A 27,290-nucleotide genomic window follows, 5' to 3' on the forward strand; every position below is an offset into this window, starting at 1 on the left:
GGGTGTCATGGCAGAAAAATTCAGGGGGTAGCCCCTCGAGTTGCAAAGCTTTGTTTGTTTATTCTTCACAACTACCCTGGCTCTTGACTTCTAGCTTTATATTTTAAAAAAGGGTATATCTGTCAATGCCTAGCAGGAACAGATTCTAGAAAAATTAAAACAGCATCATAAAACCTGGTCTTCCTGCTCTGGCTTGCACAGAATGTATGGTTCTTAAAATGCTGCTGAAATTAAGAATTTAACACAGTGTGCCTGTGTGGGGTTAAGATCGGGGGGCCCTCCTCCCAGGCCCCCTAAATGGAATTGTAGCACTGTTTTTCTTCTTTCATTGCTATATCTTCTCTCTTCCCAACATTTTAAAGAGAAGTTTTTTTTTTGTTGTTGTTTTCTTTTAAAGTTCAGGTGTCAGGGAATTCAGATCTAAGAAAGAGACTGGACACAGACCTGCTGGTCTGGGAAGGTTTTCGGATATTGACTGAGTAATTGACCCAGCCCAGTAACTGAGCTGGGCAGTGGGGCAGAGAATGGAGAGACAGGTGGAAGTAGGGAGTCTTGAGTGTTGTGGCACGCGAGGCCCACAACAGTGAGCTCTCAGAGGCGCTCACTGTGTGGTCACCGGGACAGCGCATCTCATATTTAATCATACAAACTGTCCTTTCTAGAAGAGGAAACCAAGGCTTTGGGATCTTAGCCATGGTCCTACAGTCACTAGATGAAATGTAGATTTAAACCCAGAGCCACCTGACTGGGAAGCCAGAGCACTCAGCCTGAGTCCTGCTACAGTAGGCGGATCCCAGAGTTCTCAGGAACCTTCTGGGTTTGGGTTGTGTCTTGTCAGCAGTGAGTTCACTCCCATGGTATTATATTTGTGTTTTAGAGATAACTCAGCAGCAAGTGGGGGTGGCCCTTTGTGACTCGCACATTGCATAAGGAAGGTGGAAATAGCAAATAATACATTCCATTGTTCTTGGGGACTGCGCCAGAGTCTCTCAGGGCAGGCTGGGTGAATCACGAAGAGCATATAATCTCAGGTATGAGAAAGCATTTTGATTGAGGCTGTAATTGTTCTTTGGGTGTTTTTATCTTTCCTTTACATTTAACAAAGCTGCTTGTCAGCCGTAAGACCTACATACTGTTTGGCTTATCTAGTCTCATTCTTCTGCTTGTCTAGCAGGAAAAGCTCACAAATCCAAGGGTTTTTTATTCCCCCATCTCCCTTTGGAGCACTATGTGGAAGGGTCTGTGTGTTCCCAAGGTGTGAACTGGTGAGGGAAAGAGCAGTCCTTTCATTTGAGCCAAATGCCATGTCTGGATCAGTAGGGCAGACCCCTGGAAACTTCAAGAATAAAAAGACATTGAAAGGAACCCATGAAATTCCTGGCATATCTAACTTCATTTTGCCTTAGTCCTGCTCTCTTTCTGAATTCACGCACGTAGGTTGTTACATAGTGAGGGAGCCGTCTTTTTTATGAAGTGACAGAGGGAAAGTCAGATGATGAGATGACGCATTTTACCTGTTGCTGAAATGATTCAGAAATTGTCTTCTCTTTGATACTGTGTTCCTGGTGAGTTTCATCATTCCCACCGAGCGTGTTGCTGTGGCAGAACGATGCCCACTGCTGCGGCTCGTGTCCATTCGTCCCTGGACCACTGTCTTCACGCTTGACCAGTCAGACAGTGCCACACTTGGTTTAGTAGTAATACCAGATCCTGAATGACGTGGGCTCCGAGATGATAAGGTGGCAGGAACCACCCTTGAATCAGTTCCGTGGTTCCTGGCAGACTCAAGTTTATTGCCTCCTTCCTTGTGGCAAACAGCAGCAGCTGGAATCAGGAAGAAGATGAGGGTTCCCATGTTCATGTTTGCTATCTCTGTGGCTGCCTTAGTCTTGTGGGGCTGTTATAACAAAATACCACACACTGTGTGGCTTCTAGACAACAGAAATTTGTTTCTCACAGTTCTGGAGGCTGAGAAGCCCAAGCTGGTTGTGCCGTCATGGTGGAAAGGACTTGGTGGAGGGGACTTAACTACCCCATGAGGTCTGATAAGAGCACTAATGCCATTCATGAGGACGCCACCCTCATGACTCAAGCACCATTCAAAGGCCCTTCCTTCTTAGACCATCACGTTGGGCTTTAGGATTTCAAAATAGGAATTTGGCAGGGCCAGGGGAACACATTGAGTTCATACCAGTGGCCTGACAACTTGAACTCCGCCCCCCCCCCACCCCCAGAGTGCATACTGTACCAAAATGACAGTGTAGAGAGGTGGTTCATGGACCTGGCTCAACTTAGAGGTTTTGTGACTTTTTATCGGTGCCTCAGTTTCATCATTTATAAAATAGGGATAATAATACCTATCTCATTTAAGTACCGGTAGGCTGAAATGAGCATATATGTAACTAATAAGGGGAGAAGAGCATCCGGCCTATCCTGACTGTAGTCTGTCTCTAAGTAGTTTCTGATGCTGTTGCTGTTACTTTATAGGTGATACAGTCAGACAGGAAAGGAAACAAGGTTCCAAATTTTGACAAGGAAGAGGAAAGTTCCTCCTCAGAAAATCTAAGTAAATCAACTGAACCAAAGATTATAATTAGTATCAGAATTTAGTGGTCAAGTGTAAGATGAGGTTATAAAAATCCATAATGTTTCTGATATTCTAGGAATAACCAAATAGCGAATGTCATTTTTGCAGAGTAGTGCAGAGCAGCATCCCCAGAACACACTGTTGTTTCCGTTGTACAGGATCTTTGCTTGATCTAAATGAAGATGGTTAAGCCTTGAAATGTCAACACATCCGTTACTCAGTAAGACAGTGATTCTTTGTTGGCATGTGAGAACATGTTAAATGTTATGTATGGATTTGTTTTAATAGTTAAAATGTCCCTCCTACCTTTACGTGAAGGATCTTATTTACAGATTGCCTCTAAGTACTTGTTTTGAGAGACCTTAATTATTTTCCGCCATACTTTTAATTCAGCCCTTTGGTTGAGCAGAGACAGTTTCTTATGATCATTTTCTAGATTTTTTTTTTTTTTCCAAATTCCTTTAAGTACACATAGACCCCTGTTAGAAGTTAAGGTTCCTGGCAGTCTACTTGTGGCTACGGAGTGGTGACTGTGGCAGTTCTTACTCTGAGATGGCCCTGTTTAGTCATTTTCAATACAGAGTACATGTAATTTGGGTTGAAGAGGCAGGCGTGTGCCATTGTCTTTTTAAAATTTATTCAGTGTTGGGGCACCTGGGTGACTTAGCCAGTTAAGCAGCTGCCTTCAGCTCAGGTCATGATCCTGGAGTCCCGGATGGAGTCCCACATTGGGCTCCGTACTCTGTGCGGAGTCTGCCTCTCCCTCTGTCCCTTAACCTGCTCTCATGCTCTCTCTTACTCTCTCTCTCTCTCCCAGATAAATAAAATATTAAAAAAGTAATAAATAAACTAAAATCTATTCAGTGTTACACTCAATTCTCGATCACTGGATCTAACCATTGTCTTTAATGAGATGATTTCCAGTTTGCCTGCCTATAAGGATAGGCAGGGTATTGAGCATGATGATGCTGTACCTGCCTGAGACCCGTTTCAAGGAATAGATTACTCCACTTGGCAGCTTTTGAATGGATTGAGTTTCTCAAGTGATTCATGACTCACTTTAACTGCTCTGTATAAGATTAGGGAGGTTCCCCAAACTCAGACACACCTGTGGAAAAAAAAAAAACCCATATAGTCTAAGATTTACAGTCCCACCAGTTGTAAGAATTGTACTTTCAACTATGCGGCCTCTTAGGTGGCTGAGTGGGGTGTAGTGGGTTTTAGAGTTGGAGTCAGAAGTTATAGATTCTAGTGCTTGCCTCTGCGCTTTACATTACCATCTCTGTAACTTCAAAAGGTATCTTTATCTTTTCTTAGGTTCCAAATTTTAATGAGTGATGGTAATACTTATGATATTAAATAAATTGTATGTAGAAGCTTTGCAAACTATAATGAACTATCATTTTGCCAAGCATTGCTTTTAGTAGATTGAGATTTTCCTGGTTTCTCATATACTTAGCTCCTCCTGTAGGAAAAGTGGGCGCCTTTTGTGCTTAGAATGAATGGTACCTGGTCTTAAAGCCATTCTAAATCCCTCACTTCAAATGCCGTTGTTGGAAGGGCTTTTCCTTCTTGTAAGTCTCATTGCACTTGATTGAAACCATGTCTGGGACTTTAGTACTTAAAATGCCTCTTACTAGAATCTATAACTTCTGACTCCTTTATTATAAGCTCTTGAGTATAGTAGTTCATTTATCTTTGCGTTCTTCATAGTCCCTTACTGTGTGCCAGGTACATGGTAGATGTTTAAATGGTTGGATAAATGAGCACACAAGCAAGCATCAGATTGATGTATGTCTTATTTACCATTCAGAGTTGTTCTCAAAGGCTTATATTTTCAAACATTTTTATTTTTAGAATCATTCAGGCATTTTCCTTTCACCGTTCACCCTTTTCTGTCTTCCCTTATCATCATGATATACAATTTATATATATATTTCTAGAGATACTGCTTAAAATTAATGCTCAGTTTGCTTTTGTTGGAGATACATTGTTTTGCTTGAATGCAAGAAAGGGTCTCGCATAAGGTGCGTGTTATCAGTTTAGTTTAAGCTGGAGGTAGAACATTGTCAAACAGGCGTAGGTAAACAAGGAAAATCCTACTGGCAGGGGAAATGGAGAGTTAAGTCATTGATCCAAGAACAAAAACATTTATGTTTAGAAAACCAAGCTGCAAATTAAAGGAAGCACTCTAATTACTGTACGGAGCAAGGAGTGGAGAGGTATGTAATAACTGCACACATTGTACAAAATTGGCCAATTGCCTAGAAAAGAAATTGATGACCATGTGACCTCATTTTACCTTCTAATATCTACTTGGGTATTGCTCATGTCTTTTAAGACCACGTTTAAAACATTTGCTAGGAAGTATGTAGTATGAACGCTGGGTTCATATTCTTCAGTGGAAGCAGAGGCATTTCACGTAAGAGAACTCAGACCAGTCTTACCTCTGTTACTGATGAAAGCGGCTGACATCACGTGTTTGGTATTAGCAAATTGATGTATTGGCAAAATGAAATCTGTGAACACGTTCTCCATCAATTTCGAGCACTATGTTTGTAGTTTATTTAGGGTGAATCCCAGAGGTTTCATTTTTGGGTTCATTTTCTAGAAATTCTCATTTGTAGTTTTATAAGGCCTTAAAGACTGATTTAACAGAAGCAATTATAAGAGACTTGCCATAAATGGTCATTCCACTGACAGCAAATCTGAGCCACTTTAAAAGCACATGGTGGAAAATTACCAGGTTCCCCAATCTCTGAAGGGTAAAAAATAGGACAGCTCGTAGTGACCAGCCTTGGTGATCTGGCAATACTGAGGGCAGCTGGAGCCTGTTACATGACTGCTGTCCCACGTTGGCGTCCTCTTCTAGTGGCCTTATTCTCAGGTATATACCCTGAACATGTGAAAATTCATGTTTTCAAGCTTTGCGCAGTGGCAGTATCGTAGCCAATGAGGTTTATCCGAGGCGCGATTATTGCTAATTGAAAATTCATGTTTTCAGTTTCTTGTCAAGAGTCTTCTTGGGGAACTAGGCAAGAAGAGAAAAATAATAGATATTTTTTCTTTTCTTTTTTTTTTTTTTAAGATTTTATTTATTTATTTGACAGAGAGAGAGAGACAGTGAGAGAGGAAAAACAAGCAGGGAAGTGGGAGAGGGAGAAGCAGGCTTCCCACTGAGCAGGGGAACCCCCCCCCCCCCAATGTGGGGCTCTATCGTAGGACCCTGGGATCATGACCTGTGCCGAAGGCAGATATTTAACCACTAAGGCACCCAGGCCCCCCTTTTCTTTTTTATAATTTGACCAAACCAGATGATTTGAACGGTTGTTACCCAAGGAGAGAAAGCGTTCTTTATGTTTTACACCTTTTTCCACTTTGTCTGTGAGTGAAGGTAGATGAGGGACATGAGCACCTCTATGTTCTCTTGTTCCCTGGAGAACTCAGCCAGGGAGCAGAGGAAGTGACGTGTTAGGCAGGAAGTGCCTGTTACCCATTGTCTCCTTCTGTTCATCCCCCCCCCCCAAAAAAACCTCATTGCTTTGGGAGTTCTACCTAGGCTCGTCTCCTGTATCCCAGGGTGCCATTGATTTTTTTTTTTTTTTTTAAGATGTAATTTATTTATCTGAGAGAGAGAGCATGAGAGGGGAGAAGGTCAGAGGGAGAAGCAGACTCCCTGCGGGACTCGATTCTGGGACTCCAGAATCATGACCTGAGCCAAAGGCAGTTGCTTAACCAACTGAGCCACCCTGGTGCCCACCCTCCTTTTTTTTCCATTAATTTTTTTTTTTAAGATTTTTATTTATTTATTTGACAGAGAGATCACAAGTAGGCAGAGAGGTAGGCAGGCAGAGAGGGAGGGGTAAGCAGGTTCCCCACTGAGCAGAAAGCCCAATGCGGGGCTTGATCCCAGGACCCTGAGATCATGACCTGAGCCGAAGGCAGAGGCTTAACCCACTGAGCCACCCAGGTGCCCCTCCATTGATTTCTTTATACCTGTGTCTGTTCCATGCTAATAGAAAGAAATCCCTGCTTCCCACAAATGGAACGTGGTTTTTACCTAGGTTGATAAAATTTCCTTTTATTAAAAGATATCCAGAAAAAGTTGAGTTTTGACATTATAAATAAATAGTATTATCTTCCAAGTTGATAACAGCAGTTTTGCATGTCTCCTTCAGCTAGGCTGTTTGTTTCCTTTTTTTTATCCTCTAATTAAAAATAAAATTTCAGATACTTATCTACTCTTCATGGAGATCTGTGATTAGTGTTTTTGAATCTTTCTGCTGTCTACAGACTAAGAAGAGTGGTTAATACAGAAAGCTTTATCAGACTCGTTCTTTCTGATGACTGCCAGGGGAACTTCAGGGGAGGGAAGCTGGCATTGCAGCAGTGAGCGTAGGAGTTCGAGGGAGAGCGGAGAGAGCTGGAACCAAATCGAAGCTGCTTGGAGGCCGGGGCTTAAAAAACAGCACCGCACTCCGCTTTCTCCAGTAAGGACCCTTGACCTGTTTTCTTCCCTGGAAGACCTTGGGGGGTTACCTTTATTATGTTCCAGTTCTGACCTCTTGCCCCATTTCCTGGTAGAGGGAACTCAAGCCAAATCCAGTGGCTATTCAGCTTACACGGCCAGTTTAACCAGTATTCCCAGCTCTGTTGACACTGTAGCACCACAGTAGAGCGCTTTGTGTGTTGTTCTTTCTCGTCATGGTGAGACAGACAGGTGTGGAGGCTTCACAGGGTGGAACTTGTCCCTCTCTGATGACTCACTGGGTGTCACTCTTCAGGTGTATATGCTCAGTACCCTCTTGCTAGGAGGTGGTTTGCCCCCGGAGGTAGAGCTCCTAGGGCTCTATTCCTCAGATGGTATCTTCAAACCCCTGGAAACATTCCTAGTGGGTAATGGTTCTCTATCTTCAAAAAATCAATAGAATTGGGTGTGTCCGTTTCCTGTGTTTCTCAGAAGTAAGAAACACTTGTCAAAAATGGTACAGTGAGGCACGTAGAGGTCTTGGGTTTTGATTTAGAAGAGAGAGAGAGTATGTGTCCTTGTGTCTATGTTTGTGATCCTTATAACTTGAGGGGTGGTTTAAGTGTAAAGATACAGTTTGCTTTATTAGTATCTAATAATCTTAATAAAAACTTTTTGTGTTTGCATTGCTGTATGTATGTTTATATGCATATGAGTATGCATGTTTATATTTTACATACACGTAGAAACACATAGAGGAATGTATGGAAGAATGGCCACCAAGGTGTCGACATTGGCCATCTCTAGGTGGTGAGATAGCAATGGATTTAAAAAATAAAAACCAACCCAGACCCTTCCTTTAACCCTATTTCTGTGTCACACATCTCCACTCCTCCTCGTTCATTTATCTCCTAACTTGCTCTGACTTTCATTCTTACAACTTTACTGAAATGCTTTTACGAAGATCCTTAGTGCATCCTGCTTTCTACTTACTTGGGACACTTGCCAGTCCTTTCCTTGCTGGACCTTTCTACCACATTCAAGACAAGTGTTTGTTTTGCTCCTTGGAATTCTGGACCCGCTTGCGGCTCCTCCCTGAGCTCTGGCTTTCGGGGCCACCCACACTGGGTCTTTTTTTTTTTTTTTTTTTAGATTTTATTTATTTTATTTGACAGACAGAGATCACAAGTAGGCAGAGAGGCAGGCAGAGAGAGAGGGAGGAGGAAGCAGGCTCCCTGCTGAGCAGAGAGCCTGATGCGGGGCTCAATCCCAGGACGCTGGGATCATGACCTGAGCTGAAGGCAGAGGCTTTAACCCACTGAGCCAGGCGTCCCCACACCGAGTCTTATTGTCACCCAGAGTGCCATCCCTGGCCCACTCTTCTCCCTCCCTGACATTTGTCCTTAGTAGCATCTTAGTCAACCTGCCCTTCAACCTGCTCTTCTTCCTGTATCCTGTTTGGTGGCATCACCACCCAAGCCAGAAATTTGGTAGTCTGCCCACAACTTCATCCCCCACATCCTGTGATTAAAAGTCTACTGATTCTATCTACTCTGCATATCAAATGTGTCCTTTAAAAAAAAGATATTCCTGCTGCCCTAATTCAAACCTTCTTCCCTTTTAATTTACAGTAGCCTTTGAACTGCCTCCAGATTTATTCCCCCCAAATTTGCTACCCACACAGTAGCCAGAAAGGTCCTTGGTACTGAAAACACACAAGGTGCCCCATGATGTGGTTTAGTTATTCAGGAAGAAATTAAGAAGTCTTCATTTTGAATGATACCTGACCCACCCCACACCCCCAATTTTTTTTTTGTTTCATTTTCAACTGAAAGTTTTATTTATTAACAACCATTCACTTAACTATTCTCTCCTTTTAAGACTATGTGGTCTTCAACTATGTATATGTATTTATTTATTATATATATATTTGGCATAAATTCATTATGTATTATGTATGTTATATGTAACATGTTATGCTAAGTATTTTATTAAGCTTAATATGTATTAAGCTAAATATATATATATATATTAAGGCTGTAAACACACACACACAGAGCCTGCAACAAATAACATTGTCAACAAAGTATCTTTTCCTTTGTTAGTACTGAAAGTAGAAGGAAAGAGTTTCAGATCTGTAAGCTTTAAAAAAACTCTCTACAAGGCCAATTATAACTACCTTTTCTCCAAAGTATAAAAATATTTTAAAAGTATATATGTGAAGTATACATATATATGCTTAACATATGCATAGTTCAAGTAATTTGGATCATTACCCAAATTCATGATGTGAAAGCCATTCTAGAGCTTGTAAAGAAGCATATGGGCCCTGAAATGTGAATATACTTTGGGAATTAGTTATGCCATTCACTCACTCGTTCTCAGGATGTCTGATAACTTGCAGCTCTGCTGGAATATCATCTCCTTAAAGCTTATTTGTTGGAAAGGCAAGACAATGCAATATCGTGCAGATGCCTGTGCTGATCTGTCTTCCCTTAGAACAATGGGGTAGGTGTACCATTCAGATCAAATGCAGACTGTTCGCCCACCTTCTGTGAGGACAGTTGCTACATTTTATATTGAAGCCCCAAGCCAATTTTTCTTACTGAAAGTGCTGAGCAATCGCTTTTGTTTGTTGAATTACACTGTTATTTGTTATTGCCGGGGATCTGTGTTTCTCAGATTCCTGATCAAAATGCAGAGCCTATTCTTGAAAAGCCACATTCATATTGTGTGTGCGTATGTGGGAGAGAGGGAGGGAAGGGGAAAGAAGGGGAGAGAGAAGGGCAAGGAGAGAGGACTGTGGGACAGAACGAGGAAGAGTGGCCAGGAATGAGCTAGGAAAGTAACTAGGGATGGCTTGGGAAGGGTCTTTATGTATCCACTTCCATTCATTAAAATGAATAATTTTATTCATTAAAATTATTATTAAATTAATTTTATTATTAAAATAATTCTATTCATTATAATGAATAATTTAATCACTGTACTTATTATTAGGGTCTGTAGAGACTTTATGACCTTAATATATAAAAGATAGTGCTCCTGTGATCTAGAGGTTATCAGTGAGGCAGTGGGAACAATGACTCAGAGTTAAAAGGAGAATGGGTGTTTTTACTAACTGAAGAAATATTGAAACCTCTCTTTCAGTTTTACTTTTTTGCCTGATAGTCCGTGAAAATTACTTGGCCAGTGATGACACACTGCCAACAGGTTGAAATCCATAGGTTCATAGAAGTTTGGTCAAGTTTTCAAAGAGTAAATAGCTCCATTTTGATCAGTGGTCCTCATTGGCTGCAGACATTTATTTCTTTAGAAGATATTATTTATTTATTTTAGAGAGAGCAAGAACACAACCAGGGGGAGGGACGAGGGAAGCGGGAGAACGCCAGGCCGACTCTGTGCTGAGTGCAGAGCCCAGTGTGGGGCTCGGTCCCACAACTCTGAGACCCGGCTTGAACTGGAGTCCAAAGTCAGAGGCCCAACCCAACTGAGCCACCTAGACACCCTGACTACAGACATACATTTATTTACTTATTTTCCAGGCACCTCATTAGCACAGCAGGTAGCGCGTCAGTCTCATATTTATTTATTTATTTTCAGTCTTATTTCAGAAAGGTTTTCTGATTTTTTTTAAAACATTTTGAAATTTACTTCAGTTAATTAACATATGATATTAGTTTCAGAGATACAGATCTGTGATTCTTCAGTCTTACAGAATACCCAGTGCTCAGTACATCACATGCCCTCCTTAATGTCTATCACCGAGTTATCCTATCCCTCCACACCGCGCCCCTCCCGCTTCAGTTTGTTTCTTATGATTAAGAGTCTCTTAATGGTTTGTCTCCCTCTCTGGTTTCATCTTGTTTTATTTTTTTTCTTTCTTCCCCTACAGTCCTCTGTTTTGTTTCTTAAATTCCACATACCTGTGAGATCATATGATAATTGTCTCTGATTGACTTACTTCACTTAGCATAATACCCTCTAGTGACATCCACATCCTTGCAAATGGCGAGGTTTCCTTTTTTGATGGCTGCATAGTATTCCATTGTGTGTGTTTTTGTGTGTGTGTGTCTGCATCTGTGTCTGTGTGTATACGACATATTCTTTATCCATTCATCTCTTGATGGACATCTGGGCTCTTTCCAGACTTTGGTGATGGTGGACATTGCTACTATGAACACTGGGGAGGCTGCGGACATTTATTAAACAGTGATTTCCTGTGGAGGGCCAAGCAGCGGTGATATGAGGAAGAGGATGACAGGCTTAAAACTATACTGTATGATAATACAATGGTACATACGTGTCATCCTTCACTTATCCAAACTCATAGAATATACAACACCAAGAATGAACATTAAACTGTGGGCTGTGGGTGATTATGGTGTATCATTGTAGGTTCATTGATTATAATAGATGTGCCGTTCTGGTGGAGGTTGTTGATAATGGCAGAGGCTGTGCTTGTGGGGTGGGGGGCAGGAGATAGACGGGAACACTCTGTACTTCTCAGTTTTGCTTGTGAACTTAACACTGTTCTTTAAAAAAAAAAAAAAAAAAGGCAAGTAGATGTGATTTGTCTGGAATAGGAGATTAGTGTAGATGGGAACACCTCAAACATGTCATAGTCTTTGTGACCTGACAGGAATGCCCTTCTGGCTGTGCATCCTCAAACCCCAATTAATGTCACTTCCCATGCGGAATGTTGTCTGGCTTCCCTGAGCAGTTCGTCATCCCTCCTGGAAGGGAATTCACTCTTCTTACTGCCACGTAGCCTTTCACTTCCTATGGTTATTGCATTTCATGAGTGTCTCCCTGGCTGGTTTAGGATTGGGGCAGGACTCTGTACATCATCCTTGTATCCCGGAAACCTAGGAGAGTGTCTGGCTTGCAAATGCTTAATAAACAAAGCAAAACAAAATTTGGACTTTGACAATGAGCACCTTATATTATAGATTATTCTTCTTGTGTTTTATCTTGTCAGGGAGCTAATCTCAATACTAAGTGAAGTATAAGGAATTTCTCAGAGGAGTGTATTTTCTATAAATCAGTGGAATTCGGGCTAATTCTAGATATTATAAAACTCGCAGGAGAAGAAAAAGGCATAGTCTAAGTCTTAGACTCAAAATTATAATCTTGGTCTGAAACAACCAGTTGATTGCCTCTGAATTTATAGTAAGAAAAAACACGCTTTTACCCATATCAGTTGGTATTATATGCATATACCTATCTACTAAGTATTGTTTTTCTACCAGTCAGAAATCAGTATCTGATGTTTCTGCTGCTGGTTCATTGGTATTATCTTGATCAGTTTCATTTAAATAGAGGTTACCTTCTACTTTCTGCTTTGCAGAAAATGAAGGGATTTACGCCAATACATTAGAAAGTGTTTACTGCTTTTATTTTGTGTCATTTTTGTTGTTGTTGTCATTGGTTTTATTTGACATGAATCCATCTGAAAATTAGAAACGGAGGTTGAGGGATGCCTGGGTGGCTCAGTCGGTTAAGGTTAAGTGGCTGCCTTTGGCTCAGGGCCTGATCTCAGGGTCCTGGGATCAACCCTCATGTCAGGCTTCCTGCTGCCCCTCTCCCTGCTTGTGTTCTCTCTTCCTCTCCCTCTCTCTCTCAAATAAATAAATAAAATCTTTAAAAAAAAAAAAAAAAAGAACATTAACACTGCTGAGTGGCTGTAGGAGTAAGAAGGCTTAGGGGAGATTGAGATGTTTAAGTAGGTTTCCAACCTTGCCCTTTCCATGTAGCCTAAATAACATCAATAACGTCTCCATTTAAAAAAAAAAATTTAAATAGAGCTATTAGCATTCAGCGTTGGGTTTTTTTTTTGGTTGCTGTTTTTTAAATTCAGTGTGTTGAGTGTGAGGCACATGACCCTAGTATGATGATACTTGGTTTCTCAACTTCGCATTTCACCTGTTGACAGTAAAAGCTGTATTACTGAAGACCTAAATTCCACCCACTGGTTTTTCCAGAATATTTGTAGGACTTTCTCAACACCTAAAAGCTGCCAGCCCAGTTTTGGTATGTAGACCTCCCAGCCAGGCGGAAACAAAATATAATTTAAATCACTCTTCTTTGTTGCATAGCTGCCAGTTGACTGTGGTACTTAGTTTTAGTTAATAGTTTAACCAGAGTTTATCTCATGTTTAAGATATGGTGGTTAGACTTGCTTGTAAAAATGGATCAGGAGAGTGATTAAAAGCTGCAGTGTCACAGCTTTTCTAGTCTACCAACCATTTAGGTTTTTGGATGGATGGATCTCAGTGAACAAGAATGGTTCTCTTTTATATGCAGATCTCTTCCTATAAATATATACAACTGTGGTCTAAAGACATTGCTCTTTCCTGTCTTCTCCTGGAGTAGCTCTTGCCTAACTTAACTTCTAAGTTCATCCATGTAGCCAGTATTCATTGAGGATTCTTTTGTGACAAACACTGTTAGTCACCGAAGTACAAGGAAATCCTAAGCCTATCTGAAATACTGTTACAACATAAGGCAGTAAGTAGCACTAGCGGGGCAAACAAAAGATGCTAGGACCGTCTGGAAAAGGCTCCTAGGCAAGCTAGAGTAGAATTGGTGGAATGACAGGTGGTGTTCCTGTTGGGTCACAGGGTGGGGACGGGAGAAGATTGTTACAGACAGAGATAGCAGTATATTTCAATGAAATAAAATTATATATTTGAGCCAACAGTTTGAAGGAAAAGTGGGGAGATGGGGCAGAATTGGTAAACAGGAGTCTGGTCTGGAGGACCATATGTGATTTACTAAGACTTTCAGCGACATCTAAGGCATATTATTTGCAGGGGTTCTGAAAATACTTAGCCACCTCCATGATTCCTCCCCTGCCTTAAACCCTTTAACAGAGATTTCTCTTACTAACTTTTCCTTGATAAGTGCATTATATCCTTAGGTTTAACTCATTCTTAAAAAAAAAAAAAAAATCACACTTCTTTTGCATTATTTTAATGATGTTGCTCTCCTTCCAAAATGAGTCTGAGGGAGTTAAGATTAGTGTTGAGAGGATGGCCTCTGGGTGAGGGGCTTGGTGGCATGGGGAAGTGAGAGGGGAGGTGTGGGTGGATAACTAAAAGGCAATTGGAGTGTGAAGCAGGGGGAGTCTTGAAATGACACATGGGCAGGTTTTGGTCAACGCCACCTCCTCGTTTCTATTTCCCATTTCCCCATCATAATATGCAAAGGATATTTACTTATATAACATTTATGTATAGGGTCTACATTTTTTTTAACTAAAATTTGAAACCACGATCTTATAAAAGATTTTTGTGCCACTTCCTGAAAGATATTTGGACTCTTTACTGGATTTACAAGAAATCTCCATGATACATTTGCACTGCGACCAGAATACTTGAAATCAAAATAGTTTCTGTTGCTTTAGTGTAACTATGGGTGTGGAATGACAGTATTTCATGATGATGTGAATGGCTAGTATTTTCTCTCCAGTTGGGTAAACTGAAATATCTATCATTGCCAGAATAGGAGAACGTCAGAGTTAAAGCCAACTGAAATGATATTTATTGTTTCTCAATAAAAATTAAAATTAATTTTGTATATATAAAGGTTCTGTTTATATTTGAAATTACTGTTTTGAACCAACATTCTTCCTGAAGGCTGGGACATAAAAACAATTCCATCTCACTGCCCTTTGCCTATTTTTAATTCCTATAAATGATTAAGAAGAAGAAGTCTTGAGTTTGAGTTTTTGCTTTACCACTCACTATTCTGTGATTTCATTAAGTTCAGTTTCTGCTTTAATTTACTTTAAAATGATGTATATGAAGGTCTTGATGTTTTCTTGTGCTCATATGTGTCTGGCACATGGTATATTCTCTTACTGTAAAATTATGATTTGATTATCTTTATCTCATGTACTTCTCTTAATGTTTTTCTGCTGCTAATATTTGTTTTATGTTTATAAGGTAGTTTTCTGTACATCAATTCCATGAGCTAAATTAGACAATTTTATAAATGTGTTTTACTGACATTAATGTGGTCATGAGATAGAATGTTTGGTAACACTAACGTACCACACTTTTAAAAAAATCCATAAATACAGTTCTTGCTTTCGATTTTGTTTTTCTGTCACATGTACTGTTTCTGTGTTGCCTGGTGTGTGTTGGGAAGGGGAGTCCTGGGATAAATGCTTATGGAAGGGAAATGTTGAAATTATTCTTTTCATGGTACCAGAATGATAACCTTGACCAGAATACACTTTAAGGTTGGATCTGGTAAGGGCTTCTCCTTTGGTTATTACAGAAAATTCCAGGAAAAATACCTGAGCCTCTTCAAAACAGTGCCCCCTTCTTGGTGTTGATGACTGGAGATCCACCAACTGTAAGGCTTCGTCTGTTTGGAAAGTTCAGGATGGGGGCTCCTGGGTGGCTCAGTTGGTTAAGTATATGCCTTCAGCTCAGGTCATGATCTCAGGGTCCTGGGATTGAGCCCTTTGTCAGCCTCTCTGCCCACCTGCTTCTCCCTCTGCCCTTCTGTCCTGCTTATGCTCTCTCTTCTCTCTCACTCAAATAAATAAATAAAATCCTAAATTAAAAAAAAAGAAAGAAAGAAAGAAAGAAAGTTCAGGATGCTTCAGTATTCTTAGTGTGGGTATAGGGGCATTGAGTTAGCTCGTAAGCTTTTTCTTACTTAGATTTGAAAATTTTACACATTTTCACATCTTTTATTAAAGCCTGATGTGTTAGGAATAAAGACTGAGAGCTAGGTTTTCAGTGCCTGTATCAAAAGGGATTTCCCACCAAGAATTGAAAATCGTACTAAAATCAAGGAAATTCTCAAAAAAATTATTTATTTCACTTTTACCTGCCACATATAATACATCGATGATCATTGATAATGATAATTGTGACCAAGATGGTTAACTATGCAGTTATGACACCATATTCATTTTATAAAGAAACAATTGAAAGGTGATATCAAAAAAAAAAAAAAAATGGAACCATGGGTTAAAGTTAGTGGTTAGGCAGTTGTTTTTAATAACTTTAAAATAATTGGTTCCTTAAAGATACACTATGTCGTCAAGTAAGATTGTTTTGCCTAGAGACAGGAAAATAGTTTTTTCCTTTAAGAAGCATACAAAAGTTTTGTAATAATCATGAGGGAAATTGTGATATATCTAATTTTTCAGGATTATTTCCTTTTGTTGAGGCAGGCCCATCAATTTTGATTCAAAACCAAACCCCTCATATACTTTATTGACAATACTGAATACTTAGAAGCTACAGTTCCAGTTTACCTCTACAATTTAAGCAAATTTGATACACGAATCCAGATATAGAGGTGCTTAAATTAAATTAAATTATTAAATGGGATGCCTGGGTGGTTCAGTTGGTTAAGCATCTGGCTCTTGATTTTGGCTCAGGTCATGATTGAGCCCAGCATTGGGCTCCACGCTCAGTGGGGAGTCTGCTTAAGGTTCTCTGTCTCCCTCTGCTCCTCCCATTTCTGTAAAAATTATAATTAATGAGTTAAATTATTATATACTTGACATATTTGCCATACACTTGTTTGGAAGAGCAGTCTTGGCTTGTCAGTACAAAAGCAATTTAAGGGGCGCCTGGGTGGCTCAGTGGGTTAAGGCCTCTGCCTTCAGCTCAGGTCATGGTTCCAGGGTCCTGGGATCGAGCCCCACATTGGGCTCTCTGCTCGGCAGGGAACCTGCTTCCTTCTCTCTCTCTCTCTGCCTACCTGTGATCTCTATCTGTCAAAACAAATAAATAAAAAAATCTTTAAAAAAAAAAAGCAATTTAATATGGATACAAATTTATAGTTTATTTATTTATTTCTTTTTAAAGATTTTATTTATTTATCCGATAGAGAGAGGGATCACAAGTAGGCAGAGAGGCAGGCAGAGAGAGAGAGGAGGAAGCAGGCTCCCTGCTGAGCAGAGAGCCCGATGCGGGACTCGATCCCAAGACCCTGAGATCATGACCTGAGCCGAAGGCAGCGGCTTAACCCACTGAGCCACCCAGGCGCCCCCAGATTTACAGTTTAAAGGAGAGGTGCACAATTGGGCAACTATATAATTAGTGGGATATTACTGTTCTAAAAATGCAATCGCTACTGATAAAGATCTTATTAGAATACACTTTTGTTTTGGTAGTTAAAATATCTTGAATTTTGCTCTTTTGAAATTGAAAGCAGAAAAGGAGCTCAAAATAAGGAGTAGATGGTTAGGTTGTCCCTTTGATGTTTTGCACTGTGTGTTTTATTCTAGTAAACACTAGCCTGGCCATCATTTGGTCAAACCATGTAAATTGGTTTCTTTCAGCTGTTTCAGATTTGAGTGTTTCGCGATCTCCAGTCATTTCTCTATTCCGTAATTGACCTTTATAACTGATGATGAAAAACAGAGAAAATTTCACATTCAGTTTTTCCATCATTGATTAGCTGCATGTATTTATATTACAGATCTGTATTACAACTGAAGGAATATTACAATTTCAAATATTATTTGTAATTTAAAGTACATGACAGTGGATGTTAGATCATTAACCCACAAAAATTCTCCAAGAGAGAATTTAATTTCATCATCAGTTGCAAAGGGCATGAAAATCTCTTAGACTTAGAAGGTGACTGTTTCCAGAGAGAACTTTTGATTACCCTAAGGGTAAATGCACCAGAATGGAAAGGAAGTGTGAATAGTGAATACTGATGCCAGGAGGAATGAATGAGAGAGTGTGTCCTGGGATAGGAACCACAACATCTGGTGTGGGAGATACTCGAGATACAGCTACCCACTCCAAATATTGAGGATTTGCATGGTTATTGTCCCTCTCTACCTCCGCCTCTTTCCCCTTCCCTCTCCAGACCAACTGTGGTTATTTGTAGTAGCTGTGGAAGGTAGCAGCAATGGCTTATACACTTAATTTTTGTACTGTTGCTTGAAAGTAGTCCTTGCTGAGCAATGCATGTGGATGACCACCCTTAAAATGGAGATATTTATACTGTACTCCACATCTTGGTTATTAAGATGCCTTTAAAAGAGAAATGAATGACTGGATTCAAAAAGAGAGATTCCATTCCATTTTCTGCCTGTTGATTTAACTTCTTGATGTTGAGTTGATAAGAGGTAAAACATAGTACCTTTTATAAATTCCACTAGAAAATAAAAATAGCTTATGAACTTTTCTAAATTAATTGGCTTAAACAGGATATTGGAAAACACAAAATATGGATGTAAAGTCTTTCATAAAATGTCTTGATTCCATTTCCCATTTGTTGGGGGGTGGGGGAGAGCCAAATTTTCAAACACTTTTGCTTAAAAACAATTTTCTTTCTAAAGTCAGAACATAAACGAGAGTTGGCATATATATCCAAATAAATTTGTGGTTAATCACACTATTAAAGTTTGTAAGATTCCTTTGTTCAGAGGTAGTATTTTAGTTGATTATTCTTTTTGAATTTTATTGAAGGGAAGCAAATATCCAGAAATAATTTAATTTAATAGTATTATATTTTTGATTGATTTTCGTGACAGATTTGCCTCTCTCACCATGACTGGATGGTTCTAACATGAAAAATAGCCCAAGTCAACATGAGGTTAAGCATTTGCCTTCGGCTCAGGTCATGATCCCAGGGTTCTGGGATCGAGTCCCACGTTGCGCTCCCTGCTCCGTAGAGTCTGCGTCTCCCTCTCTCTGCTCATGCTTTCTCTCTCATACTCTCTCTCAAATAAATAAATAAATAAGATGAGAAAAAAAAAAAGAAAGAAAAGAGGAAGTAGCCCGGGTGTTTGTGGTTATTATGGAGGGATGTGGGAAGTAAGGAGCCAGTCTGAGATTTGAGAATTAACTGTAGGTGATCCCCTCAAAGTAGATCATCTGCATATGAACACATTACTGTTAGGGTAGTGAAGCTAGTGGTAGTTGATGACAGGGAGGAAAGAAAAACTCCTCTGTGCAAGAGGACCTCCCTGGGCTGTGCTTTTTTTATCCTTATGGCTGCAGGGCAGGATTGAACAATTAGATTTGAAATATCAGAAGCCCGTCATCTGTGAGCATTTTAGTATTTTAAAAAGACTATTAAGTAGAAATATAGTTCCCCATAATTGGAAATGCTGCCATAATAACAGTATTTCTGAAGCGAACAGTGAAGTCTGAAGCAAAGGGAGAAATCTGTTTAAAGGTGCAGAAGGCAGCCTGGGAATTCAGTATTTGCTCTCTCCCCGAGCCCAGGAAAATGAAGTAAAGGAACACATGTGGAGCTTAGGAATAAACAGAAGAGGAGAGGAAGTAACAGAATGAAAGATACTAACAAATGTCTAGAATAAATTATGGAAATGTCACCCGTAACCTAACCAGATTTTCAGCAGAGTGGAGCCGTAGTGAGGAAAGATACCTGTACTAGAAGCAGTTCTGAGAAATCACAGCACCCACCAGTGACTCCCAGACCCTGCTGCCCCGGGCTGTTTGCTGGTCAGGTGTAAGTCCTCTAGGTGGGAGGTGGTGTTTCTTTGTTTGTTTTTGAAAGGGATCCTCGAGAAAGGGTCTGTGGATATTAACATTTGAAGGTCCTTTAAGGCTGGTCAGCTGACCACCAGTCAGCCAGCCCGTTCCTTCGACCAGAACTTCCTATTTGAGTGTTAGTGCTCCTCTTAAATCCGAACTGGCGGACGGGAGCTTCAGGCCTGGGAGAATGTCTGCAACAGGATGGTCCCAAGAAAAAGAATCTTGGAAGAAATGCCTTCCCGTAATCAAGAATTCCTTAACTGCCTGAAAGAGATGGGCAGGTAGAGGATGTTTATTAAGCAAAAACAGGAGGGTGTGTGTGTGTGTATTTTTAAGATTTTATTTATTCAAGGGAGAGCACACATAGGCTGGAGGGTGGGGGGCAAAGCTAGAGGGAGAAGCAGACTCCCTGCTGAGCAAGGAACCAACACAGGACTTAATCGCAGGACCCTGAGATCATGACCTGAGCTAAAGGCAGACGTTTAACTGACTGAGCCAGCCAGGTGACCCCAGGAGATAGATAGATAGATTGATAGATAAATAGATTTTTTTATTCCCCTTTCCTTTCCTTTCCTTTTTTTTTTTTTTTTTTTAATAAAGAAACAGTCCTGGGACACCTGGGTGGCTCAGTCAGTTTAGCGTCTGCCTTCAGCTCAGGTCATGATCCCAGTGTCATGGGATGGAGTCCCACATTGGGCTCTCTGCTCAGCCAGGAGCCTGTTTCCCCAACTCTGCCGGCCACTCCCTCCGCTTGTGTTCTCTCTTTTTTTCTCTGACTACTGACTAACTAAACAAATAAAATCTTAGAAGCAGTCAGAATGGGGGTACCTTGGGGTTCTGGGATTGAGCCCCACATTGGCTCCTTCCTCAGTGGGGGGTTTGTTCTTCTCTCCTTCTGCACCGTACCCCCCACCCCTGCCTGCTCATGTTTGCTTGTTTTCTCTCTCTCTCTCTCCTTAAATAAATAAATAAAATCTTGAAAAATAAAAAAAGAAGGAGTCAGCATAAGCAAGTTCTTTTTTAGAAAATTAAAAATATTCCCTAAATAGGGGCACTGGGTTGGCTCAGTCAGTAGAGCATATGACTCTTGATCTCATAGTCATGTGTTCAGGCCCCATGTTGGGCATAAAGCTTATTTTAAAAAAAAAAGTAAAATAAAAATATTCCCCAAATGATTGGTGATGGAATGATTGGGTAGCTAAATATGAGGAATTTTCTTAGAAGGTAAAATTTTCTACTGGAGGGAAGTATAAGATAATGCGAAAAAGAATTAGAGAATGTCTTCAGGAGGCTCAGTGTTAGAACACTAGGTATTCAGAAAAGGAATGGGTGGAAATGATCTTCAGCATTCTTTTTTTGCTTTTGAAGAGAGAACCAATTGATTACCTGGTGCGTTTGCCCATATAGAGAGTTTGTATTTTGGATCAACAAGAATTATTGATAGCTACTTAAAAAGCAAAGTAAATGTAGAAATGAGACCGTCATCTCCCTAGGGGAAAAAATACAAAAATACAGGAAAAGATGTGTAATCCATTTGGTTCCACCGTGAACTGAATCATTTTAAACATTGCATATTGATTATAATCCCCACACTGACGTGGCTGATTGGGGAGGGAGAGCATGGTGTGAGTAGAAGTAGTGTAATAAGCCTCCTACATAACAGGAAATCAGTAAGTGATACATACAAGCCATACATATGTAGAATCACAAAGACAAATGTCAGAAGGAACTGGTCAGTTAAAAATGTACACCTCTAAAAAAATGAAAAACGAAACAAAACTGTACACTTCGGTGGGGAGCGGGAATCTGGTTGGGAGGAGGGGGGCACGGACTGCTGTTTTTCTTTCTCCATTATATGATATTCAGTACCCTCTGACTGTTAAAACTATGGGCATATCTCATACTTTGCATGCAAAATTAAAGCAAGAGGCAAAGGAGGTTTTGTTTGTTTTATTGTTTTTGCAAAGCTAACCACATGGAGTTTTGAAACAGCGTATGAATGTCTCAGCAGGAGGAATGCTAACAGAATGTGCGGTGGGAAGTTTAGGGAGGGTTCTCTGGTTCTTCTCCGGTCTGGCTTCATGGGCTTGCATCCTGTATGGTGACAGGTTTGGTTTAATGGTCTGCCATCACTATTTTGAAAATCTAAGCAATTTAGGGACTCAGGGCCCTACCCCTTCGTTTTGCACTGTGCCTGACAAGTTGTGCAGCCAGACCTGCTTCTGATAGCTACATTGTTTGAATTCTGGCCCAAATGAGGTTGCTACTACTTCCTTTGACCCTGACCTTCTAGTGGCCTGTTGTTTTCACCACCCAGAAATCACTATGGCCACAGGGAATGGAGTCAATGGACATTGCTCACAAGGGAATTTGGAAGTCGTATTTTACATGACACCCCAGAAAACTGTCCAGTCATCTTTTATTAGTTAGTTCTTTGTTCTTTTAAAGAGGATACTTAACATAGAGGGTTTTTTTTTTAATAGACTTTATATTTTAGAACATTTTCAGGTTTATAGCAAAATTGAGAGGAACATACAGAGACTTCCCCTGTACTCCCTGCCCGAGTAGATGCATAGCCTCCCCAACTATCCCCATCCCCCACCAGAGTGGGACATTTGATGAACTTCCATCGATGCATCATTTTCAACTGGAGTCCACAGAACAAATAATAGGGCATTCATTTATTTATTTTTTTGTATTAGTCAGTTCTGGCTGCTATAACAGAATACCATAGACTGAATGGCTTATAAGCAACAGAAATTTATTTCTCATAGTTCTAGAGGATGGGAAGTCCAAGATCAAGGCATTGGCCTATGTCCTCACATGTCTGAAGGGGTGAGGGAACTCTAGGGTCCTTTTTATGTGGGCATTAATTCCATTCATGAGGGATTATGACTTCATCACTTCCCAAAGTTCCCACTTTTCAATCCATCACGTTGGGGATTCAGTCTCGGCATAGGGAGCCGCCTGGGTGGCTCAGTTGGCTAAGAGGCTGACCTCAGATCATGATCTTGTGGTCGTGGGATCAAGCCCCATGTCTCTGAGTGAAGAGCCTGCTTCAGATTCTCTCTCTTTCCTCAAATAAATAAAATCTTCTTTAAAAAAAAAGTCTCAACATAGGAATTTGGGGGGAACACATTCAGTCTGTAGCATTCCATCTGTACAGTTCATAGGTTTAGACAACTTCGCAATGATATATACCCATCGTTATAAATCAGAGTAGTTTCACTGCCCGAAGACTTCTCTATGCTCTATCGGTCCCTCCCTGTCCCCAGCCCCAGTTTTTAATTCCGAACTGTGTACTGAGTGTGGCAGTTTAATCAGCGTTGCGCAGCAGAGGAATGGAAAGCTATGCTGGCACCACTTTGGGAGAAAGTTTATGGGGACTTTGAGGTGTGAGAGGACCCCCACCAAGCAAAGAGGACTGAAATTTGGCCCCTTTGGGCCAACGTGAAGACTTTACTTGGCTTCCTATAACGAGCAGCGCCCTCAGCAGGCCATTCCCACTTGCTGGCTGGTCACTCCCTGGCGGTTTGCCTGTCCCGCCTGTGTTAAAGAGAACACCAGTTTGGGGGAAGCACACATATCTGGTGCTCTCTGAAAGGGTCTCCCCTGTCCCCTTCCTCCATGGGCTGACTGAACCTGTCAAATCTGCTGCACATCTTTACTACGCTTCTGGCAAAAGGCCCATGCATTGGGGGGATGGGAATCATTCAGACTCAGTGGCAGATGCTAAGCTGGGTTTGTCACCTTTGCGTGGAAGGAGGAGGCAGACAGTACCAATGAAGGAATAATGACTTGTCACCATAAAGTGAAGAGGCAGGTTTTCTTGTTTGTTTAGCAAATTGATTTTAAAGGCAGTTACCAAAGAGAAGCTTTAGAGATGTCTAGAGCAGTAAGAGTGTCACCGCAGTCACTGCACATTCCCAGAATGATGCATTTCAAAGACAGCTAATTTGGATATACGTGTTCTGCTCTAGTTCTTAAAAGAGTTTATATGTAGTTTTGTCTGATTTATTGTTAAAATTATTTAAAACTGTAATGTTCTAGAGATAGTTCTGTTTAGTATGAGGAAATGTTTGTGACCCGTGGCTTAGACGAATTAGCTCTTTCTCTCTTTACATTTTGGACAAAACAGTTTTGCAAAGGGTGACAGCTCCCATGCCTGTTACATTAACTCAAGCATGCCTTAGGATACGAGGTAAAGCCAGCAGAACAACCAGAGGCCTTCCTTTGTCCTAGTCTGCAGTGGCTTTTCCGGAACATCTGTTTGGTCCCATGCCTGACAGTGTGCTAGATGCTGGAGATGCAGATTGGACAGGATAAAGTCAGTCTCTGTCATGGGGGAGTTCACAGTGCAGGGAGGAAAAGATACTAATCCCTGCACATTGAGATAAAGCCTGTCAGTGAAAAGCTCAAGATGTCTTGAGAGACAAAAAGCAAGAGCTAATTCAGGTTGAGTTCAGGAAATGACTTGTAAGCTGATAACTAAAAGGTGAGTTAGGAGAAGAGTATTGCCAGCACAGGGAACAGAATGTGCAAAGGGCTTGAAACAAGTGTGAAAGAAATCCAAAGAAGGTCAGCGTCCCTAGAGCTCAGAATGGAAGGAATAGAGTTGCACAGGATTAAACTGCAAAGGCAGGGCGGGGCCATGCAGTGAGGCCCCAAAGCACATTAAGGTTATCATTTTAAAATTATAGGTACAACTGAAGTCATGCATACATGAGGAATAGGTAGAACTGGACCATCCCATATCCAAGGAGGGTAGAGAGGGGTAGGTTTCACACCTTACTGGAGACTTTAGGCTTTTTCAGATAAAACTTGGGTTCAAATCCTGGTTTTGCTCTTTGCCAGCTATGTGACCTCAGTTTCTTGGAAAATCGGTGTGATAATAGCAAATACAATAGTAGCGATCAAAAGACCTATATCAGGCCCATGTACGGTACCAGACATCTGATAAGCTCTCGATATCGAATGGTAATAGAAATAATAGTAGTCTTCTTTGTCGGTGTTATTATGTACTTGAGGAATTGAAACAAGTGTAAGTGGGCAGAGGAATAAATAAACTGTCCGGCCCTGAAGTAGGAAAGGGATAAATCGAAGAGTCTGTACTGAGAATCAAAGAGAGGCACCCCCGAAATTACACTCACTTCATTGTCTTTGTGATGGAAGACTCGGAAAGCCTAGTAGTAGGACTAGAATACTTTCATTCCTTTTCCTCCTGGCGTTTTTACTTTGTGGAATCACAGTTAAATAGCTTGTATGTAAGAGTTTAGAAAGCAAACATGGGGGATTAGTGTGAATGGTCATTAGAGATATTTGAAAATCCCTGAACTATAATTAACCAGTGCATTTTGCATTACTCATTTTCTCAAGGAAAAACTGTTGGAGACTATAACTTTTTTTTTTTTTTTTTTGAGATAGGAAAAAATTGCTAACCTGACCTGCTTCGTGGTGATTCAGTCTTTTCCCATTTTGCTCCTTAAAACAAACCAAGAAGCCAGATGTTTAGTTGCCTATGATGAAAGCCATTTCCTTAGAAATCCTGGATGAAAGAAAAAGTGCTTCTCTAGAATGGCAGGGTCTGTTTAAAGGTAATCATGACCTAATTCAGGCAATAGGATGTGGTGGTAAGAATGTTGCTCCTAGCAACGAAGAGCACTTATAGATATGTTCATTTTCAAAAATAAGCCTCTAGTAATAAGTGTGTGTGGAATTTTCCTGTTCACTCTACTGAGTGTTCTTTTTTTCAGCGGTTGTGTGGACCTAAGTCATACTCAGTTTGGTAGGCTTATCACCTTTCAAATGCTTTTGTTTGCTTCAAAATCCTCCATTTCTTTCCTAGAGTGGTTTTTACCTGTTAACACCCTCTTTTTTCTTTCTGTGAATTAAAATTGAACTTAAGGGTGACAAGGTACTAAGAAAGAAGTCCTCAGTTCCCCCATAGCTATAAATAGCAGGATGAAATCAGTGATTTTTAGTTGTCATTATTTGGAAAGGTAAAAATGAAATAAGAAATTTCTAATAAGTTTATGTGTTGGTTGAATTTACTCCCCCTGACTATTGTTAGTAACTGAAACGTTGAGTGTAAAGCTTTGAAACATGAGGGGGAAGCTAGTAATTTTGACCATTTTTCTCTCTGTTCTTGATTTCATAAAGTAAAATGTATGAATAATTCATACATTTTAATATTCATACGTTAAAATGTATGAATAGTTCAGAAATCCAAATAAAACAGCCGTACCTAAAATTTATCTTTTCCAAGGATGCAAAGTAAGAAATTTTTATTTACTTATTATCCGAAGATATTCTATTCATAGAATCCAAAGATTCTATGTTGTACTGTTCTCTTCTTCATCATGGGCTGCTTTTGAGATTTTTTTTTTAAAGGAATTTTATGTAGATCGTAAAATTATATAACTGATCAATAGTTTTAAAAAACACTTGGAATGCCATAATTAGACATGAGCCTGTCAATAGAGTTAAAGATCCTGAGACTGTCTTCTCTTAAAAATTTTTTCTTCCATCTCTGATTCCAAATTTTCATTCTTTTAAAGGCTATAAAGACAATTTTGTTTGTGGAGTTTCCTGGAACAGAGTCTGTTGAAACAGTGATCTCTGTGATAAATTGATCATCAGGCAAATACAGTGAATTCTTTTGTCACTCCCTCTTATCTTGCCTGTGACTTCGGGTTTCTTACAAAACATTTATTTAAATATAGTAAAAAGGAAAAACACTGAAGGGAAGTCATAAGGAGTGCAGTTCTAATTACTACTGTGCCATGTGACCTCAAGTAAATCATTTAACCTCTCTGGGCCAAGTTTGAGCAGTGAATTGAGAGAAGTAGACTTTGCTATCTCTGAGTCCATTCTGGGATGATTAGAATGTCAATCCTGATTTTGTGGAGGTTCAGAAAGAATTACAACTTGTTTCTCTCTTAGCTACAATGTGTTATTAAAGTCTTAAGTCTTCCTTGTAGGTAGAAAAGAAACAAATTTTCATGGAGAGGTAGTGCTGGTGGCAATTTGACTTAATTTTGGACTCTCCCAGATGAAAACCACAGTTTTTCTAGCCATAGTGATCTTGCCTTTGTCTTACCATTCATAATGTGCCAGACACTCTTTAGGCACTGAAATAGAATGTATTATATAATACAGTGGTTTTAAACTTGGCACATCTCTGTATTTTAATGATTTTTTTCATACTAAGCTATTCCTATTTAGAGGTGCACACCAAATCGATGAAAATTCACATAATCCTTTGCTAATTTTGTTTTATTGTTAAATAATGTTTTCATCACTAATGGGAATTTCAATATAGAGAACACAAAATATAAATGTGGAGGGGCCTCTCGTCCTAAACAATTCTTTCATTTTTCCTGGAACCTTACAATGCTAATGAATCTGTCAGTTTAGGTTATAAGAGGGTTTGCGCCTCATGTATGTTATCTGTGGTTCCTCTGGCATCAACAGTATTCACCAGTTTCTTAACATAGACCCATATAGGACATCTTTTATTTGTAATCCTTCATTTCTAACTAGCAGTTTATTAATAACAGTTGTATAGGGGCATCTGGGTGGGTCAGTTGGTTGGGTGTCCAACTCTTGATTTTGGCCCAGGTCATGGTCTCAGTTTTGTGAGGTGGAGCCCTGCTTCGGATTCTCTCTCTCTCTCTCTCTCTCTTTCTCTCTCCCCCGCCCCCTCCTTGCTCTCCCCTGCCAAACAAATAAATAAAAATAA

At 40.2% G+C, this 27,290-nt stretch overlaps 1 protein-coding gene and 1 pseudogene across 2 annotated transcripts in view; both read left to right on the forward strand.

The window, feature by feature from the left end:
* GAREM1 (GRB2 associated regulator of MAPK1 subtype 1) overlaps window positions 1-27,290 on the forward strand; it is a 205,831-nt gene that overhangs the window by 90,541 nt on the left and 88,000 nt on the right. The gene's annotated exons all lie outside the window — the stretch shown is intronic.
* Window positions 5,511-5,676, forward strand: LOC131811926 (U4 spliceosomal RNA; annotated as a pseudogene).

The sequence above is a fragment of the Mustela lutreola genome, chromosome 11, assembly GCF_030435805.1.
Source record: "Mustela lutreola isolate mMusLut2 chromosome 11, mMusLut2.pri, whole genome shotgun sequence".
NCBI lineage: Eukaryota > Metazoa > Chordata > Mammalia > Carnivora > Mustelidae > Mustela > Mustela lutreola.